The following is an 11,305-nucleotide window of genomic DNA, read 5'->3' on the forward strand; positions in this document are numbered from 1 at the left end:
GTTGGGTTCGGATGCGATACCATTCCAATTTTACAAGTACCCCCACAATACCTGAATGCAGGTAAGGCTTATGAAACTTATGTATTTTAGTATGGGTTCCCTCTGAACAAGCGTCATAGGGGTTATGCTTGAGGCTGCCTCCGTACTGGTAAAGTGATGTGTAATGACGTGAAATGAGGTGAATGTCCGGCCCAAGCCCTGTGCAGTTCCCAGGCTGACCGCGTGTCTTCACTGGGAGGCCAAGCTCATGGGGAGAGGTGCCTATACTAGAGTATGTAAGTGAAAGGTTATGGTTGGTAGTCCGCATACGGAGTATGGTAAATCAGGGCCAGTTAACCCTGACGGATTATTGCAAATATTGTGGCACAAGTGTACAACCTCTGCAGAGTTAAACCTATTCGAATAGCCGCGTCCTCGGTCATGGACAGTTGGAAAGGCCATACTGTTCCGTCATCAGAACTTTTCTAAAAATATGAATGGTGACTTGTGATTTGAATTGAAAGGTGACTTTGACTTTGAATCACAACTGAGTTGTGGGAATGACACTAATGTTCCCACTTGAGTTAGTTAAATGAAGAGGTTTTGATTTTTAAAGTGCTTATGAAATAAAACTGGCTTTATGCAAATGAAACTAGAGCTTAGAACCCCCTTACTATAGTTGATAGTGTTTACCTTAGTATTAGTTTGCGAGTACTTTAAAGTACTCATGGCTGTGTCCCTGGCTATTCAAATGGCCAGACTATGAAGAGGAGTACCAGAACCCGGAAGAAGGACGGCGGGGACGTCTACGACAACTAGGATCACTCCCGACGTCAACGATTTGCTGTGGAATAGATGGACTACTACTATGCTACTTTCGCTTCCGCTATGTGTTATGTAATGAATAAATAGAACTTCTATTATTGTAATGAGACTGGATCATGTGATCCTTTATTTGTAAGACGATTATGTGTTGTAATGAATGATGTGTTGTGATATCAATCTATTATGTCTCGCAAAAACAATATTCCTGGGATTGCGAGGAATGGCATAATAGGCATCTGGATTTAAAAATCCGGGTGTTGACACCTAGCTTGGCAATGAATCTACTAAGCGCTCCTAAACGTCCTGCCAACTGCTGCACTTGGTGCAGATTCTTTGGCGGCTCCATGTCGAGAATAGCCTTGATCTTCAAAGGGTTGGCTTCAATCCCTCTGGCTGAAATGAAGTACCCAAGTACTTGTCCCCCTGGCACTCCGAAGAAGCATTTTTTGGGATTCAGCTTGATTTTGTACTTGTCTAGGTTGTCGAAGGTTTCCCGCAAATCGTCGATGAGTGTAGCGGCGTGCTTCGTCTTCACCACGATATCGTCGATGTAAACTTCGATGTTCCTCCCAATCTGCTCTCCAAGGCAAGCCTGCATGCAACGTTGATAAGTTGCCCCTGCGTTTTGTGACGCCCCAAAACCGGTACCATGAGGATCCCAGCGAATCCGCCGAAATCCGCACGATATCGATTTTAGGAGACGCACCACCAAGCGCCTCGTACACGCCGAAGCATGCACGCGATGCGGGTGGAATCAATCACGAGCGGTAACATTACAACAGGATTACAATAGAGCCCACAAGAGACAAATATATTACAGCAACGACTCCAACGAGTCAAGATACAAATAGATACATACAAAGATCCAAATCACACGGAAGATCAAATACATCCGAGTACGGACAAGATACAAATTGGACTAAGAGTCCTGAAGATAACCAAGTGGCGTCCATAACCCTGCCCAGGCCAAGCCGGAAGGGTAACCTTGCTAGCATCGTCTTCATCGAACATATCTTCATACCTGCCCGGTTATATCCCGTAGAAGCAGCAATAAGTACGGGTTCGTACTTAACAAGACTTCAAGACGTATAAGCATTCGTCAACCAGTCGTCCTTTGTACTTGAGGCACGCAGGGGACTTAGAGGACGCAAGAGGAACGTCATAGGCAATATGGTGGGGTTAAGCGGCAGCGCGCAAGCACTAAAAACCTATAGAGACACTCTACAACAGTCATCTATCAGAGAAGGTGAGAGAGCGTAACTAACAGTTCTATACTCTGCAGACATAACACAGCCGATGTGTTCCCCCTTCGCCAAGAAGTACTTACAAAGGCACTCACACGGTTGACAAGTTTTACCCAGGTATTATTTAAGTTGTTCTATCTTACTATGCAAGTTATTAGTATTGAAACAACAGGTGTAAGTTGTCTATGGTCGAGTCATACAGCTCCAAGTCGTCCATAACCGTGGACACGGCTTATCGATAAGATTTAACCCTGCAGGGGTGCCCAAATGTGCCCACACGCACGATCAACTCCAAAGGCAATGGCAAAAAGGTGGAGTGTCACGACTCGCACTCTCCTTCACGACAACAATGTCCAGGAAGCCACCTAACTAAGTTGAACCCGTATCGAAGTCCGGCCGTATCTCCGAAGCGGACTTAGCTATTGCGAGGACGGCTTTAGAGGGTCAAAACACACACTGGGGCGAATGACCCGCTTCAGCATGCGATAAACGCACGTGCCGCACCTATACGTGCATACCAGAAACAAGGGATACAAGGCACCCAGGGGCTTCCCAAAGTAAATAAGTAACATGCTGGCATGCACGCAAAAACAATTGGTAAAACATTGCAAACTAGTTGTGGCCACTGGACAAAGCTGTAGATTCCGGCAGTGGTCGAGGGAAGACCCAGAAACATACCCACGTGTGGTTAGAGCGCTCAGTCTCAGAACAGATAACAAGAACTCGGGTCCTAGGTTTTAAAGAAACACGAGTGAGCCGTCACAAAACGATCAGCTGACCCACCGATGCCTCCGCTAACAACTATTAACAAGTAACCATGATATCCTCAACATATATAACCATAAACCATGTGTCGTGTTCCCCAACAGATAACCCGATAAGATAGCAGTAACGGTAACGAGATATAAAAGCACTAGCATGCACTACGACTCGCAAGGCAGACCCGATAACCAAACAACAGCTGTAGGAGGTTGGTGGTTGGTGGTGGCAATATGGGCTGCTTGAGGTAAGCAAGTGGAAGGGACACGTGACAAGAACGCAACCTAAGGATAGCATGAGGGAGAAGGCAAAATAAAATAGGTGAGCGACTTCTGCAGGGGCAGGAGTATAAGGGAAAATGCTTGCCTGTTAAAACTTGCCGAGGAACATCCGAAGAACTCGTCGTATCTCACCACACCACTTCGGGATCCTATCCGGGAAGAAGCAAAGCGCTACAACAACCAACGGATGCACATCTCACTACTACGACAAAGAATCGGCATGATCAAGATGCATGCATGCATGACATGGCAGATATGATGCGGTGCAACTTATTCGGATTAAGCGGGATCGGAATCCCGAACAACCAATTATTATGTTCGAGTTGTTTATCTACCCCGCATATTAAATGTTGGTTAGCATGGTAAAACATGGCATAGGTGCGCTACACAAATTAAATGGAACCGGGATAAGATGATATAACGATCCCGCACAATTCCATATTTTATTTATTAAGTGATTCGCTATTAACCCCGAACAACCACATGCAATGCAAGCATAATATGATTTTGATGCACAAGATAAATGCATATTTATAGAATAGGATTGGTTTTGCCCAGGGTCTCACATATCAAAACAGAGATGCCGTCGGATTCCTGTCGAAGAGGTAGAAGCTGATGTCGCGGAAGTCTTCAGCTCTTAGTAGTCATCTTCCGATCAAAACGAAACTAGGAATTAGAGATGTACATGGTTGTAGCTGAATTTAGGCGAAGTATTGTACAAGGGATAAAGCAGCTGCTGAACACACACCAGGTTGGTAGTTCTGCTGATATTGAATAGCACGGAATCCAGGCAGGGAACAGATCGATCACGTCTTGCGCTTCAAGAATTGCAGCGGCCCAGCTATAATTGAAATAGAGAAACAGTGGGGAATTAAAAAGGTTGGCATGTTGCCTCAAACGGGAGTTTGATCCAGGAATCTGAACTCACGTTTTGATACAAGGAAAGGAGCCAGATGTGCTGCTAGTCTGCTACACATATCACATATGATACACAGGTACATATGCGAGGACAAAAGATGTAGAGACAGGTTGCGCTTGAACCTGACGAACTGAAATCTGGGCGAACAGGGACGCACTCAAGACGATCACCGTCGTACCGAGCACGGATTCAACGTTGCAGGGCGAACGGAGACGGGAACAACGGGGCCAGAGGTGCACTTCGTTGCGGGGAACTCGATGGAGACAGCCCTCGACCAGAGGACTACGAAAGCGGCGCCAGCGACGACGACCTGCAGAGGACGGCGGCGGTCAACACTGGGAACACGTCTACGAGAAGGGGAGAGACCGTGGAGAGGTCGAGTAGATGCGAAACCTCACCAGGAACATGTTGGTGCGGTCAGCGAGGTCGGAGGATGGACGGAGCAGCCGGAATCCTCGCCGGAGCGCGGCGGCCGGAGAAGAGAATCGGCGACCTTGACGTTGATTTTGGACGTATTGGGGCGATTCCTTGTACCAGGAGAAAGAGGAGGATGAGGCGGAGATGAGGACGTGTTCGGCGGAGCTCGGGGAAGGCCGGAACGACGGCGCGCCGGTGAGGTACAGCGGTGGTGGTGGCTCGTTTGTTTTCTCTGAAATTTTAACTGAACTCCTTGTTTTTCTTCTGCGTTCTCGTCTGTGGGTGTGGTCGAGGAAAAGCAGATGGCGGCGGGGCTAGGAGGAAAAGTGCTAGGGTTTGCTGGGGTCTGGCTGGGAAATTGTAGAGGGGAAAAGGAGCAGATGGCCTGGGTGGTTGGCGAGGTCACGCAGCGTGCATGACCATGTGAGGGAGATGACAAGAATGAGATACTTTTGCTTGGCAACAGGAGCGATGGCGCTGTGTCATGTAGATGAGCTGCTCTGGTTGATTCTTTTCTTCTCTTTTCCTACTGCTTCTTCTTTCTTTCTCTCACAGATGTTTGCAGGAAACAAAAATAGAAGAGAGGGAAAGAACATGTGAAAAATAACTTGGAAAATTCCTGCAGGTTGTTGGAAAACAAAACTCAATTTGTTTAGTTTGAAAATAATTTTTATATAACTAAGAAGAGAGAGAGGTGAGGTTAATATACCACATAAGAGTTTATTTTATAAGCAATTAAAAGGTTTTATTTTGACATCCAAAGAGAGGGATTAATTTTAGAAATAAAATAGGGTTTAATAAAATAATTTTGGAGTTTAAAAATATGCATGATGCTATGATTATGCACAAAATAAAATAACAAGCAAAATTTAATAGGGTTATTTTTCTGGGTCGCTACAATCGACACCACTAACAAGGAATCTCGCCCCGAGATTCCACGTCAACCTAAGGGGGAGTTGGTTAAACTATCGGATCTTCTTGTACCATGTTGATAATCACCCGACCTCGAGGTGGAACCTTCTTCTGGCAAAGTGTTGATCTTCTCGACACCACTAACAAGAATTGTTGCTCCAGGTAGGACGGTCGACACCACTAACAAGAGTTCTTGCTCCACGTAGATCGGCGACACCACTAAAAAGAAGTCATTGTTCCGCTGTTGATGATGCGTTTCTGTCAGGGTCCTCCGAAGATCAGACCTAATAGGTGAGGGGCAAAGATCGTCCAACCCACGTCGAAACCTAAGACTCAGAAAACTCAGATAAGAGAGAAGGCCCGAAACTCGCAAAGGTAAGATGAGAAAGAATAGAGGTAAGGAGAAAATTCAGAGCTAATTAGAACTATCCAACGATTTTTAGAAAATAGTTTTGACACTAGACACAACGTCCGTTGGCAAGGTTATCCTACAGGCTGGACTAGTGGGGTATCGTCAACCTGATGCTCTGATACCAACTTGTGACGCCCCAAAACCGGTACCATGAGGATCCCAGCGAATCCGCCGAAATCCGCACGATATCGATTTTAGGAGACGCACCACCAAGCGCCTCGTACACGCCGAAGCATGCACGCGATGCGGGTGGAATCAATCACGAGCGGTAACATTACAACAGGATTACAATAGAGCCCACAAGAGACAAATATATTACAGCAACGACTCCAACGAGTCAAGATACAAATAGATACATACAAAGATCCAAATCACACGGAAGATCAAATACATCCGAGTACGGACAAGATACAAATTGGACTAAGAGTCCTGAAGATAACCAAGTGGCGTCCATAACCCTGCCCAGGCCAAGCCGGAAGGGTAACCTTGCTAGCGTCGTCTTCATCGAACATATCTTCATACCTGCCCGGTTATATCCCGTAGAAGCAGCAATAAGTACGGGTTCGTACTTAACAAGACTTCAAGACGTATAAGCATTCGTCAACCAGTCGTCCTTTGTACTTGAGGCACGCAGGGGACTTAGAGGACGCAAGAGGAACGTCATAGGCAATATGGTGGGGTTAAGCGGCAGCGCGCAAGCACTAAAAACCTATAGAGACACTCTACAACAGTCATCTATCAGAGAAGGTGAGAGAGCGTAACTAACAGTTCTATACTCTGCAGACATAACACAGCCGATGTGTTCCCCCTTCGCCAAGAAGTACTTACAAAGGCACTCACACGGTTGACAAGTTTTACCCAGGTATTATTTAAGTTGTTCTATCTTACTATGCAAGTTATTAGTATTGAAACAACAGGTGTAAGTTGTCTATGGTCGAGTCATACAGCTCCAAGTCGTCCATAACCGTGGACACGGCTTATCGATAAGATTTAACCCTGCAGGGGTGCCCAAATGTGCCCACACGCACGATCAACTCCAAAGGCAATGGCAAAAAGGTGGAGTGTCACGACTCGCACTCTCCTTCACGACAACAATGTCCAGGAAGCCACCTAACTAAGTTGAACCCGTATCGAAGTCCGGCCGTATCTCCGAAGCGGACTTAGCTATTGCGAGGACGGCTTTAGAGGGTCAAAACACACACTGGGGCGAATGACCCGCTTCAGCATGCGATAAACGCACGTGCCGCACCTATACGTGCATACCAGAAACAAGGGATACAAGGCACCCAGGGGCTTCCCAAAGTAAATAAGTAACATGCTGGCATGCACGCAAAAACAATTGGTAAAACATTGCAAACTAGTTGTGGCCACTGGATAAAGCTGTAGATTCCGGCAGTGGTCGAGGGGAGACCCAGAAACATACCCACGTGTGGTTAGAGCGCTCAGTCTCGGAACAGATAACAAGAACTCGGGTCCTAGGTTTTAAAGAAACACGAGTGAGCCGTCACAAAACGATCAGCTGACCCACCGATGCCTCCGCTAACAACTATTAACAAGTAACCATGATATCCTCAACATATATAACCATAAACCATGTGTCGTGTTCCCCAACAGATAACCCGATAAGATAGCGATACTTGATAACGAGATATAAAAGCACTAGCATGCACTACGACTCGCAAGGCAGACCCGATAACCAAACAACAGCTGTAGGAGGTTGGTGGTTGGTGGTGGCAATATGGGCTGCTTGAGGTAAGCAAGTGGAAGGGACACGTGACAAGAACGCAACCTAAGGATAGCATGAGGGAGAAGGCAAAATAAAATAGGTGAGCGACTTCTGCAGGGGCAGGAGTATAAGGGAAAATGCTTGCCTGTTAAAACTTGCCGAGGAACATCCGAAGAACTCGTCGTATCTCACCACACCACTTCGGGATCCTATCCGGGAAGAAGCAAAGCGCTACAACAACCAACGGATGCACATCTCACTACTACGACAAAGAATCGGCATGATCAAGATGCATGCATGCATGACATGGCAGATATGATGCGGTGCAACTTATTCGGATTAAGCGGGATCGGAATCCCGAACAACCAATTATTATGTTCGAGTTGTTTATCTACCCCGCATATTAAATGTTGGTTAGCATGGTAAAACATGGCATAGGTGCGCTACACAAATTAAATGGAACCGGGATAAGATGATATAACGATCCCGCACAATTCCATATTTTATTTATTAAGTGATTCGCTATTAACCCCGAACAACCACATGCAATGCAAGCATAATATGATTTTGATGCACAAGATAAATGCATATTTATAGAATAGGATTGGTTTTGCCCAGGGTCTCACATATCAAAACAGAGATGCCGTCGGATTCCTGTCGAAGAGGTAGAAGCTGATGTCGCGGAAGTCTTCAGCTCTTAGTAGTCATCTTCCGATCAAAACGAAACTAGGAATTAGAGATGTACATGGTTGTAGCTGAATTTAGGCGAAGTATTGTACAAGGGATAAAGCAGCTGCTGAACACACACCAGGTTGGTAGTTCTGCTGATATTGAATAGCACGGAATCCAGGCAGGGAACAGATCGATCACGTCTTGCGCTTCAAGAATTGCAGCGGCCCAGCTATAATTGAAATAGAGAAACAGTGGGGAATTAAAAAGGTTGGCATGTTGCCTCAAACGGGAGTTTGATCCAGGAATCTGAACTCACGTTTTGATACAAGGAAAGGAGCCAGATGTGCTGCTAGTCTGCTACACATATGATACACAGGTACATATGCGAGGACAAAAGATGTAGAGACAGGTTGCGCTTGAACCTGACGAACTGAAATCTGGGCGAACAGGGACGCACTCAAGACGATCACCGTCGTACCGAGCACGGATTCAACGTTGCAGGGCGAACGGAGACGGGAACAACGGGGCCAGAGGTGCACTTCGTTGCGGGGAACTCGATGGAGACAGCCCTCGACCAGAGGACTACGAAAGCGGCGCCAGCGACGACGACCTGCAGAGGACGGCGGCGGTCAACACTGGGAACACGTCTACGAGAAGGGGAGAGACCGTGGAGAGGTCGAGTAGATGCGAAACCTCACCAGGAACATGTTGGTGCGGTCAGCGAGGTCGGAGGATGGACGGAGCAGCCGGAATCCTCGCCGGAGCGCGGCGGCCGGAGAAGAGAATCGGCGACCTTGACGTTGATTTTGGACGTATTGGGGCGATTCCTTGTACCAGGAGAAAGAGGAGGATGAGGCGGAGATGAGGACGTGTTCGGCGGAGCTCGGGGAAGGCCGGAACGACGGCGCGCCGGTGAGGTACAGCGGTGGTGGTGGCTCGTTTGTTTTCTCTGAAATTTTAACTGAACTCCTTGTTTTTCTTCTGCGTTCTCGTCTGTGGGTGTGGTCGAGGAAAAGCAGATGGCGGCGGGGCTAGGAGGAAAAGTGCTAGGGTTTGCTGGGGTCTGGCTGGGAAATTGTAGAGGGGAAAAGGAGCAGATGGCCTGGGTGGTTGGCGAGGTCACGCAGCGTGCATGACCATGTGAGGGAGATGACAAGAATGAGATACTTTTGCTTGGCAACAGGAGCGATGGCGCTGTGTCATGTAGATGAGCTGCTCTGGTTGATTCTTTTCTTCTCTTTTCCTACTGCTTCTTCTTTCTTTCTCTCACAGATGTTTGCAGGAAACAAAAATAGAAGAGAGGGAAAGAACATGTGAAAAATAACTTGGAAAATTCCTGCAGGTTGTTGGAAAACAAAACTCAATTTGTTTAGTTTGAAAATAATTTTTATATAACTAAGAAGAGAGAGAGGTGAGGTTAATATACCACATAAGAGTTTATTTTATAAGCAATTAAAAGGTTTTATTTTGACATCCAAAGAGAGGGATTAATTTTAGAAATAAAATAGGGTTTAATAAAATAATTTTGGAGTTTAAAAATATGCATGATGCTATGATTATGCACAAAATAAAATAACAAGCAAAATTTAATAGGGTTATTTTTCTGGGTCGCTACACGTTTTTCCAACCCGAAGGTCATGACGTTGTAACAGAAAACGCCATGCGGGGTGATGAACGCGGTTAGCTCCTGGTCTTCTTTCTTCAGCTTGATCTGATTATACCCGAAGTATGCGTCAAGGAAGGAAAGGCGATCGCATCCGGCTGTGGAGTCGACTATCTGATCAATGCGAGGCAGCGGGAAGTGGTCTTTCGGACAGTGTTTATTAAGGCTGGTGTAATCGATACACATGCGCAGAGCGGTGGTGTCCTTCTTGGGCACCATGACAGGGTTGTCCACCCACTCGGCTTCCTTGAGCTCCTGAATGAATCCTGCTTTACGGAGTCGAGTGATTTCTTCGCCAATTGCTCTCCTCTTCAGTTCGGAAAATCGGCGCATCGACTGCTGCACTGGTTTGGCTGTTGGGTCAACATTAAGGGCGTGCTCAGCGAGTTCCCTGGGGATACCTGGCATGTCGGATGGTTCCCATGCAAATATCTCCCAGCGCTCACGGAGGAACTCGATGAGCGCGCCTTCCTATGCGCCAGTAAGGTCAGCCGATGTATTGACCGTTTTCTTCGGGTCAGTGGGATGCACCTGCAGCTTCTTGGCTTCCTTTGCAACGTCAAATTCGTCGGATCTTACGTTTCGATTGTTGGCTGGTGGTTGTGTGTGATCTGTAACGGCGTCGATTGCGTTGAGTTCTTCCCTGGCTCCGAATTTCGAGGCGATCTTCTGGAACTCCCTGTCGCAGTTGTCCGATCGAGCAAAGCTTCCATGAATGGTTATTGGGGTCCCGTTGTTACCTGGCATCTTCAGTTTTAGGTATGCATAATGAGGTACGGCCATGAATTTGGCAAACGCGGGCCTGCCGAGGATGGCGTGATACTGAGACTCCCAGTCAACTACTTCGAACTCGATCTTCTCTTTCCTGAAATTGTTGGGCGTGCCGAAGACCACATCCAATGATGTTTTACCAAGAGAATAAGCGGGTCGAGTCGGTATAATGCCGTGGAATCCTGTGTCGGACTCTCTTAGCATATCGACTGTTAAACCCATTGCTCTCATTGTGCTGGCGAATAGTAGGTTCAGGCCACTTCCTCCATCCATGAATACTTTGCTCATATTGTACCCTCCAATCTGTGCTTCAAGAACAAGGGCTGCGTGGCCAGGTCTCGGGACAGCTTTCGGGTGATCCTCCCTACTGAAGGAGATACTCTGATCCGACCAGTCGATGTAATCGGGTGTGTCGACCATGGCGACTTCCGCATATTTTACTTCCCGGGAGAAATTCTTGATCTCTCTCTTTGAAAAGCTGGTTTTATGGATCATGGTGACTTGCCCGCATGGTTCCGGAAACACCTCAGTTGGTATATGCTCGCCTCCTCCTGCTGGTACGTACGGCTCCGGTACATATGGTTCTGGTGGATAACTGTAGGACCCTGCCCTTCTCTCCATTGCGTGAACTCTTGACATGGCCTCGGCTCTGAGGTCATCGCAGAACTGCCGAATTTCCAGAAAATGTCGACAGTTCCTTAACAAGTGACTGGATTTCTCTCGAC

At 47.0% G+C, this 11,305-nt stretch overlaps 1 long non-coding RNA gene across 2 annotated transcripts; it reads right to left on the reverse strand.

Annotated features, from left to right (window-relative positions):
* Window positions 1–1,082: 1,082 nt before the first annotated feature.
* On the reverse strand, window positions 1,083–9,591 carry LOC127312449 (uncharacterized). 2 transcript variants are annotated; one of them, XR_011748479.1, is made up of 10 exons: window positions 8,845–9,591; window positions 8,569–8,756; window positions 8,283–8,375; window positions 8,101–8,182; window positions 7,620–7,705; window positions 4,406–6,270; window positions 4,130–4,317; window positions 3,837–3,929; window positions 3,655–3,736; window positions 1,083–3,259 (listed from the first exon to the last, which is right to left on the reverse strand). It is a non-coding gene; the product is annotated as an uncharacterized lncRNA (long non-coding RNA). The 2 variants fall into 2 exon arrangements; XR_011748478.1 differs by having other exon boundaries at window positions 1,084–3,259; window positions 8,463–8,756; window positions 8,845–9,590.
* Between the last annotated feature and the right edge of the window lie 1,714 nt (window positions 9,592–11,305).

The sequence above is a fragment of the Lolium perenne genome, chromosome 7 (genome assembly GCF_019359855.2).
Source record: "Lolium perenne isolate Kyuss_39 chromosome 7, Kyuss_2.0, whole genome shotgun sequence".
Classification (NCBI taxonomy): Eukaryota; Viridiplantae; Streptophyta; class Magnoliopsida; order Poales; family Poaceae; genus Lolium; species Lolium perenne.